We start from the raw sequence: 10,240 nt of genomic DNA, 5'->3' as shown, positions 1-10,240 counted from the left end.
CTCACATTTATTTATTCACTTAAAACTTTTCTTTCAAAAACCTTTATGATTGATAGTACTGATAGAATTCAGGTCAGACTTCTAGATTAAATAGTTTCATTTGAATACCCTTTGAAAAGAGTTTAAAGCAGTTAATGTTTAAATATTAAATTTGTAACAGAAGTTACCTGCTTTAATATTGGATATCTCAAAACTTAACTCTCCCTAATAATATTTGAGATAAAAAGTTTGATAGCTGATAAAAAAATTATATAGCCTTACTGATCACCTATCAAGTGTAAGAAGATATGACAGACTCCTGGAAAAGGGAACTTTCAGGGAAGACAATGAATACTAAGAAAGATTAAGTTACAGTCAAGTTTGAGGTAGGATACTACATAGTCATAAAATTAGAGTAATGCAACATATAGTATGGTAAATAACAAATGAAAGGGAGGAGATACTTTTGTGGGAGTTCATGTGGTGGGTACAACTATGCATAAGTAGAGTGCCTGCCAAATACAATGATGTCAGTAGGTATCTGCTCTTTTTCTTTCTCTCTTTTGATTAAAATTGTGTTCTGGGAGAGAAGGGAGGCTCTAAAACATACTGTGTTGGATTGAGAAATTGCAGTAGAGCTTTACATTAGGATTATCTTTTGAGGGCTTTAAGTAAATAGTTTTTGTTTTATCCAATCAGGAATGGGATCTATTTAGTGTTGATTTTTTAAAAGCCAACTTGTATTAAATGACCTAATTTGAAGAAATTAATTTTTCTATAGTGTATAGACTAGACCATTTTGATCATCTAAATATTACTGAAATGAGTAGGTTGAGAATTAAAGCTCGAAATAGTAAAATCCACCTCCAAATCCACAAGCAATGTTGGTATCTATTATTCTTGGTAAATTGTGCCATCAAGAATTGATACCTAATGGAAGAAAATGGTTGGTTTTAACCTATTCGTAGTTGACATTCTTTTTTATTGCTGAATAGTATACCATTTTATGAGTATATCATAATTTGCTTGTTCATTCTCCTGTTGATACACTTTGAGTTGTTTCTAATTTTTACCAATTACAAATAAAGCTGGCATACACATTTATGTACAGGCTTTTTTTTTTTTTTAATGGAAATATGTTTCTATTCTCTTGGGTGACTATGAATAGAATTGTTGAGTCATACTGTAAGTATATGTTTATCATTAAAAAAACCCTGACAAGCCATTTCCCAAAGTAGTTTTACCATTTTATACTCACACCATTAATGAAGGAGAGTTCTGGTTTCTCTATATCTTAGCCAATATTTAGTGTTGTTAGTCTTTTTTAATTTTAGCCATTTTTATGGGTGTAAAATGGCATTGATTGCAGTTTTAATTTGCATTTCTCTGATGACTAATAACACTGAACACTTTTTAATGTACTTATCGACCATTTATAAATCTCCCTTGTCAAGTGCCTGCTCAAGACTGACCATTAAACACAATTGTTTGTTTTTATCATTGAGTTGTAGGATATTTTTATATAATCTAGAATTTGTATTTGAATTTGTGAGTATCATATAATAGTATCAAGAGTATTTTCAGATGTTTGTCAAGACTATTTTCTTCTAGTCTGTGGCTTGTCTCTTTCATTTTCTTAATGGTGACTTGGATAAGTGGAAGCTTTTAATTTTGATCAAGTCTATTTTTTTTCTATTATGTTGCTTTCTGTGTCCTGAGAAATCTTTGCCTACTCCAAGATCAGAAAGTTATTTTCTTTCTAAAAGATGTATTTTATTCTAATAGCTTTATAGATTTTAGCTTTTATGTTTCAGTGTATAATATATCTCTAATTTTTGTGTTTACAATGTGAGGTAAGAGTTGTGTTCATTTTTTTCTTCGTTGATATCCAGTTATTAAAAATTGACTTTTACTATCAAAGCTTAGAATATAATAACTTAAAAGCCTGAATGCTAATTATATTGTACTATAAAGTTGTTTGGCTAATCAATACATATTTTTGCTTGAGACATAGTTTTCTTGTAGGTAGAACCATTGCCAAGACTAACAGTAATCAACTGATTCCTGTTGAACTTGAAATTAGAATAAAGCAACATCCAAAACCTTGTCTTGGCCAATAGACTAAAAAGACAGAAAGACTCATATAAGACTTTTGTTCTAGATTCCCTCCTGAATAAAATAAGAGCAGCAACAACAATGAAAACAAAACCTAATGTAGTCCCAAACAGTTTTATGATGTTTTAGTGTCTACAATCACTGCTTGGTTTATATCTGTCGCATATTATATCTTTTCTGTTATCTTCTGGAAGCAGCTCCTTATTCATGTATATATGCTAGTTCTAGAACAATGCACAATGGTATAAAACTCAGCATTACTTGGTTTAAATGGACAGAAACCCACCACAAAGTTCTTTAAGAAAAAAGGAATTTGGTTAGATAATGTAACTTGAGAAGTCCAAGGGCTGAGGCTGGTTGGGCCAAATGTGAATTGAAAATTTTCCTTATGTAAAGAAAATATTTTTAAAAGGTTAAAAGAATTTGGTAATTTTTTAAAATAGTGGAAGTGGTTAATTGCCCTCATCCTAAAAAAGTATTATTTGTAGATGCTAAAACTGTATGGAGACTTAAAAATATACTCTAACAGGCAAAAGCAGGGCAATTTACTTACATGAAATAGAGATATTTGCCCCCAATAGTAATAATACAGTTTGTATCGGTTTTCCAGAGAATAATCTGCCATAATAATAATAAAAAAGAACCCCTGGTTTGTTAACTCAGATTAACAGTATTTTTTTCCCACATTCTAATTGCAGTCGAAGAATCAGTTTGTTGAGTTTGGTGTAGTGGGTATTTATTTATGATTTTTATAAAAACCAAGGAACCAGAGCGGAGGACCAGTGCTGTGCAAATGACCTCTGGGGTCCAGCTGGGGCTCAGATGCTCACTTCTCTGCTGAGGTTATTACCATCCCTGTTTGTTTTGACATTTAGACTACAAGTCTCACTTTGTGCTGTTTGCAAAAAGCGGAGCTAGTTGAAAAGCAGCGACTGACTGTATTTCTCACGGTGTTTTGGCCTGCGGGCGTTTGTGCCTCAGCCCTGCTGTGCACAGGGCCGGGGCTGCATGGAGCGGATTGTTCCTCCGGGTTGTGCCGACGGGCTGCTGATGTAGTTCCTGAGAGCGGCGGCCAACGAACCCCATTCCTTTCCATTTTGCCTGGTCCTCATTTCGCCGGAAAACACAGTAGCTGTAGCCGCACATAGACTTTTTCCTCTTTCCCTTTCCCCTTCCCACCCCTCCCTAGACCTCTCTGGGCTTTGACGTCATGTGCGCTCCTTTCGGTTGCCATAGCAGCCCCATTCCCCAAGCCCTCTGTTGGTCTCCTCTGGTAGGTTCCACAATGGTACAGGCAGCATCACGCTGCACAATGGTTTCCAGGCAGTGAAAGAGGGTGATTCAGCAAGCCACTCTTCTTCTTTTTTTTAAAAAACCTCCCCTTCTTTTTTTATTTTTATGGGGGTGGGTGGTGCTTGTTACATGCTTACCTTTTTCTTTTCTTTTTTCATTTTTACAATTTTCCTTTTTTCTCCTCACCCCTCAATTCCTAGGGGCTTGAGTGACTTTAAGATTGGGTTTTTGTGGAAATCACCTGTCTATCATTAATTTTAAACAATTTCCCCACCTCCAAAGAATCTATTCCTTATTACAATTTGGAATGTGTTAATGAAAAACAAATAGGGAGGATTTCTGGGGCAAACACTGCTGGATCAGGATCGTAGTTCTCAAGCACGGAATGGTAGGTGGCTCTTTGCTCCTTCTGGGTTCTAACCTGTTTTTTGGAGGGTGGGGTGATGCCTATTGATTGCTCCTGGTGGGATGGGAGAGTGAGCATGGGAAAAGTGGGAGAGATGGGGTGGAAAGCAGGTTCATGAAGTGAAGTACCTCGGAGGCAGGAAGCCACCAGCCTTTCCTTCTGTGTGGAGCATCTCTCCCCAGACTTGGGCGTTTGGAAACCTTCCTGTTTGGAGTGAGGGTTGGCAGAGGGTGGGAGGGAGATTTCTTATTGTGACCAGGGGTTTTTAGACCAATGCAGAGCTACAGAAGGGAAGAGAAAAACAGCGGGGGAGAGAGGGAGGGAAGGGGGGGTGGAGAGAGAGAAAGAGAAAGAGGCAGAGAGACAGTGAACAGCTGTGCTTGTTAGAAGTGCTGACCTCAGTCTTATATCTAAGAAATGCTCTGGGTTCCATAAAACATTAAAAAATCATGTCTTTACGTGTGCGTTTATGTTTACTTCCTGAGAGGTGTAATTTAAATAAATATTTTGGAACATATTTATTTTTAGTAGGGAATGGTATTTATATATTTTAGTTGCAAAACTAATGACATTACTCTTGCAGAGACATTCTAGGCTAAATTCAGGCCGGGGAGAGGACCACAGGACAGGGGTCAGGTTAGAGATGAGAGGAAACATTGGCACTGCAGTCGCATAGGTAAGGGGTCCCTTTAAGAAAGTGATCTCCTCGTCATAGCAGGCAGCATTTTTTGTTAATGGCAGGGTTCCCATATTCTGTGCTGGGATACTGTGTCCCCTAGAAATGTCAGAGCTCTTTTGGGAAAAAAAAATATCAGAAACGAGCACGGCAATATACTTATCAGAATTTATGTCTTTGTGCCTGCAGCAAAATAAATGTGATTTATTGGAAAAGGTTCAAGTACATCAAGGTTAGAGATATTTCAAGAAAAAATTATATATGTATTTTTTTCCCTCTACCTTTCAATCTAGAGGCTGTCTCTGCTTTTACCTTCTAACACATAACTTCCGAGGTACTGCCATTTAGCTGCAGAAAAAGAATGGCTTATCCCATGGCAGGAGGCTCTGAAGGAATCACAGGGCTGTTTACATGGCTGTCTTTGCTGCAGAGCCTGACAGGGACTGTACAGCAGCCCTGCGTGCCGCTGGGGTGTTCACGGTAACTTTCATGAACAAACCAGAAAGAGGCAGGCTAAGTCATGGGACAGGCCACAGTTCAGATGGAAGGAAAATAAGTGCACTTAGCGTTGCTAGCCCAAGTTCCGATTTCTCCCTCTGTCCCTTGTCTGCTAGCTGTCAGACCTCAGAAGATCTCACAGAATGCTGATCAACGTATCAAAAATGGTTGCAGGAATGACCACCTCTCTCAGAGAGGCTTCTGTACACGTTCTACCTTAGGTGAGCCTACGTGTTGTCAATACAGATAGTGATGCTCGTGAATGAGCTCACAAGCTTCTGACTCTACTTTGGAACTGTTGGATTTTAGGGGCCAGACAGCTTGGATAGAGCAGTTTTGCTGCCTCTGGCACGAATCCCCTTTCCTGCCTCCATGTCACTCTTAATTGACATAAAGTACTGGGCTAGCTTATTTTATTACACAGAGCAAACTGGATTTTCTCTTCCCCATAACGGAACTAGCAAATCAGATGACAAAGGTGGTATGACCTTAGATATGAAAGAGTCTTCGTGCTTCCTCATCTGCACATCACTCCCTCCTGTTGTAGAGTAGCTTTAATTTGATGGGCTCCTGGTGTTACAGAATCTTTGCAGTTCTGGTAAAAAAAAAAATTCTTGATGATGAGGCAGTAAGAAATCATATGTAGAGTGGAAAAATCAGCTGCCTCCAGCTTCCTGCTTGCTTGTCCCAGAACAGCATCTGCTGTTGGGAGGAGTGTGTTTGTCATGCTGGAAGGGGATGTTTGTGAACAGATCCCAGAGGGACCGAGTGTGTTTTGCTGTCATTGTCTGGTACGTCTGCACCTATTAGTATTTAATGGTTTAATAGGACGTGGTCAATGTTTTTCAAGGTTAGAATGAACTGAGACTCGATTGTGGATGCTATAAAATAAATGTATATTTTTAAGTTGCAGGAAAATTCATAGGATTTCCCTGGTTAGTATATCTTATAGGGATATCATAAGCAAAAGGGATCTGCCTAACCTCAGTAATGTGAAAAAACCTCCCATGTTTAAAGATAAAGCATCCCATATTTAAAGGTTTTTTTTTTTTTTTAATTTTTATTGTGGCTTTATGTATATGAATCTATGTCTTCGGATGTAATCTTAGTGAAAAAGTCTTTTAATACTGATGATAAAAATAAAGACAAATTGGGGGCTTTCTTGTTTGTTAAACATGGGGGCAGGTGCTCTCCCTTCCTGCTCTAGTTCTGGCCTCAGGTCACATTTGGAGCTAAAAGACTTTGCATGGAATTGGTGTGTGCAAATCCAATGATAGCTTAGTTGCTTATGAGAATAATGGGTCTCAAAGCAAGGGAGTCTTCCTTCAATTAGAAGAAGAAATAAACAAATTAACACTTAAAAGTCGTTCTCCATTGCGGTTACTATTTTCTCTGGCAGTCTCCTTTAAGCTTTTGGTTGGACATTGCAACACTTAAGCAAAAAGAGGCGCAAAGTGTCTAGTAATGACAGAAAGGAGTACAAAGCTGTATTTGCTGCAGGCTGAGTATTTCCTCCCCACCACACATGCATCTCTCACACCTTCCTCTGAGGACCATGGACTTGGATAAAGTTGGGCCTGTAGACTACTGGGGGAATGCTTATTGGTAAAGGAGACCAAGATCCATTTATTTCTTTAGTATATTAAATATATTTATTGCATTATATAAGTCTGAGATGAGGCACTGCTGCTGATTCAGATGAAAGATCATGCTGCATATTGATTATTTCTCTTTGAAAGAGAAAATGTAATTGAGAATTGGAGCTTGTATTTTAGAAATTTACCTATCTGTACATATTTTCATAGCAAAGTTTTAAGGTTTTGACTGAAGATTTTTCAGTTGGAGTACATTTTATCCTTATGAGAAAATCAAGGCAAAGAGGGGGAAAGTGAAAAATCTGTATGTTTTAGGTACTATCCTACTCCCTCCCCCCCATTTCTTGTTGTGAATCTTGGTAGAAACTCTAAATGGAGAACTCAGGTGATACTGAAAATCCTTAAATCAAAAGAAGCATTTTGGTATGAGAAGTGGACTACAGATTTATACTTATTTTTGGTAAAGAAGTTTTCTAGTTGAATTGATGTTTTGGATCCATAATAAGCCACTATAGCCTTTCTCACTGCTCTTATCTCTGAGATGTGAAAGCCATAGGCTCATAGAGCTAATGCTCCTAGGAATGGAAATTAAAGTTTTGAGTGGAAAAAGAGACGACTGAATGTTCCTTAGAAGCATTCCTAACCCACAGTTGCTCTGAAATCCCATATGGTGTGCAGGTGTAAAGTGAAGTTCCCCTACAGGGCCATCAGGCATTTGCAGAGTAGCCTGTTCGGTAATAAACAGGATTTTTGTTACATTGTGTGTGTGTGTGTGTGTGTGTGTGTGTGTGTGTGTGTTGTAGAAAGCAGGAAAAAAAAATGCTACCTCCCAGCAGTGACTTAAAAAAGTACTAGAAATTCATCTTAGTGACTTCTCTTCCTAGAAGTAGAACTGCCTCCTGGATTTTGGATGTTAACCTGCCTGCGTGCTCCATGTGCTTCCTGAAAATGAGTTTCTTCAAGTAATTGTCCTCTTCTCATACATTGGAAAGAGGATCTGAAAGCATTGATAGTGAAGTGAAAGCTCTTAGGCCCATTTATTTGGCAAGGTTTATTCAGTGTCTGTACTTCCGCCGTCATAGCACTTATCACACAATACAGTAATGGCCTATTCCTGTTTCCTGTGTTCTCTATGATAGTATAATCTCTCAGGTACTGACTGTGTCTATTTGGCCCATTGTGGGGACACAATAAATATTCCTTGGGTGAATGTCTCCCGTGTACAGAGTTCTCTGCTAAGTGCAATGGAAGGAAGAGCTTGGAGCCATTTGGGGAGATGAGGTTAAATAAAGATGGTGTATAATCAAGGGCTCTATTAGTAATTTGACAAGAAATATGACAGGAATTCAGAAGAGAAGGAAATACATGTGACACTGGAGGCCACATTGGGATGTCTGGGCAGCAGGAGGGTGTGGTGGGAAAAGAATTCCTAGTAGAAAGTTGTAAGCACCCGGCCAGGAAAGGGACTCTTAGTTGGAGCAGAGAGGAAGTTTACTTTCAGTATGGTGAGCATACCTTCCAAAGTTCTAGAAATAAAAACTTATGGTTCGATAATGGGTAGAGCATTGAAAACTGGCAAATCGTGGAGAATCTGGTCCAGTATAATCTCAAAAAGGAACAGTAACAGATTGAAGTTACAAACCTATTTTTGTAACTAGATCAGATTATGGGAAAGCATACATACAGGTCTGTTTCCAGCTTCAGACCAACTTCAGTTTAGTTTTATTCTATTTCACATACTTCAGAGGTTTTTGAACTTCTCCTCCTCCTTTTATTGGTAAGTATGTTACCCATCATTCCAATGAAATCTTACATGAAAAGCAGACTATGTAAACATGCAACAGTGAAGCTGTCCCAGTTGAAGCCGAGTAGGGTGCCTTGTATCTCAAAACCAAATCCATATCACAAAGTCAAATACCATGCCAACTAAAGTAATAATTATTAATTGGGCTTATGTTCAGATTTTAAAATATCCAGCTACTCTGGTGTTGCTAACATCAAAGTTCTTGTGCTTGCGATATGTTTGAACAGAGTGAACTAACTTTGGATGTTTTATTCCCTCATCTTGTGTCCCATCATTCATTTTCAATTATCTTTGTCAGTCTTTTGGTTTCCTAAATGCAGATGAAATTCCCATGTAAGTGTTAAAATCAAATTCATTCTGTGTTTTTGCTTTGATTTTAGGCCAGCGTGAGGAACACCAACGGCAGGACCATCTCAGATCTTCGTTATGGCAACACATGCAAGAAGCTGTTGAATTAGAACCATTTCCTATAGATGAGAAACCATACAAGCAGTGGTGAGTCACAAATTTATAAATGTTCCTTAGCAGAAAACATGTGATCTCCATACCCGCTTTAAATATTGCATGGGATTTAGTGTATGGATCTGAAGAAATACTGCTCCAAATAATTTCAACTAAAGAAGTGAAAATCAACAGGACAGAATGTTTAACTGATGGTGCCACATAGAGCAGCATGAAGTCTTGAGGTGCATGGGTGCATTGTAAAACACCACAATGCTACCACCCTGCATGGTACCAGTCTGGTAAGATAGCTGTAATGAACAATTTCATGTGCCTGAGTAACAGTTGGTAACTGTTTTTCAGTGGCTTTTATTATTTACAACATAATTCCACATTTTATCAATTCATCCCCTCTGGTAGAAGAATTGGTTCTGAGCTAAATTATAATGCTCAGTACCTTTCAGGAATACATATACAAGAACACTCCTATGTAAATATATAGGAGTATATAAAGAATGTATATAATATATATATTAACATAACATTTAGAACCTTGGAAATAGGGGAGAGAAATCATAGCACAGTTTTATAAAACTCAATTCATAGACATTTACCCTACAAATCCTTTTGCCTAATACAACAATATTAAAAGTAGATCCAGTTTCTCTGCTAGTTGGAATAATTTTGAAAACTTATTATTTTATAAAAATATCAGCACACACAGGCATAGTATTTTTTTTAATCAAATACTTGATGCTTTATAGTCACCAAAGTCAATAATCTATAGACTCCAGAAGAGATGAACCAGTTATAATCTGTCACATAACTTCTTTGAGAAATAGCGCATGACAGTGGTGCTTGTAAGACTCCAAAAGAAGCTGTTTTGAATAGTGATCAATATATCTCTTTCATTTGCTTAGTGACTCATATAATGCTGGGTAGGTAGGCTGTCTTGTGAATTAATGCATAAACTATAACTACAGAAGACTGATGAAATTAACCCTATACTTATTTCACATCATGATTTTCATTATAGTCTGCTTACAGTGATACTGAGAAAGTAGATATAATAGTCATCACTATGCTGTGCTTAATCAACATGTATTAAATGCATGTTTCTTATAAAAGAGAATAGCATGTTGCCTATAATCAACCATCATGGATCTAAAGTAAGGGCAACTTTATATGGCTGAACTTAATATTTTGAGTTATGTGCCACTTCCAGTGATGTAGAAAACATGTATTGCCCCATCTTAAACATTTATTCATTAAGCAAACATTTGTTGAGAATCTGTGATGTAGATATTATCTTTAACTCTTGGGATTGATGAAAGAGATCGTACCTGCCTTAAAGGAGCTTTCAGTCTAAAGAGTATAGTACTTATGATAAAATGTGCCATTAATTGGGGGAGATTTATTCAAAGAGTGTGGTA

At 37.5% G+C, this 10,240-nt stretch overlaps 1 protein-coding gene across 13 annotated transcripts in view; it reads left to right on the top strand.

The window, feature by feature from the left end:
• Window positions 1-3,349: 3,349 nt before the first annotated feature.
• The window catches only part of MAPK10 (mitogen-activated protein kinase 10), a 318,671-nt gene continuing 311,780 nt past the window's right edge, over window positions 3,350-10,240 (top strand). For 6 of the 13 annotated variants that reach the window (XM_078068897.1, XM_078068889.1, XM_078068901.1 and 3 more), the window contains exons 1-2: window positions 3,351-3,775; window positions 8,747-8,861. The gene's annotated coding sequence lies outside the window, so the exon portion shown is untranslated. Of the gene's footprint in view, window positions 3,776-5,083; window positions 5,189-5,600; window positions 5,759-8,746; window positions 8,862-10,240 lie in introns of those variants that run through there. The other 7 variants (XM_078068900.1, XM_078068892.1, XM_078068891.1 and 4 more) reach the window with 5 other exon arrangements.

Source organism: Halichoerus grypus, chromosome 3, assembly GCF_964656455.1.
Source record: "Halichoerus grypus chromosome 3, mHalGry1.hap1.1, whole genome shotgun sequence".
Lineage (NCBI taxonomy): Eukaryota > Metazoa > Chordata > Mammalia > Carnivora > Phocidae > Halichoerus > Halichoerus grypus.
The sequence above is the reverse complement of the archived record's forward strand: the minus strand, read 5'-3'. Positions and strand labels throughout refer to the sequence as shown.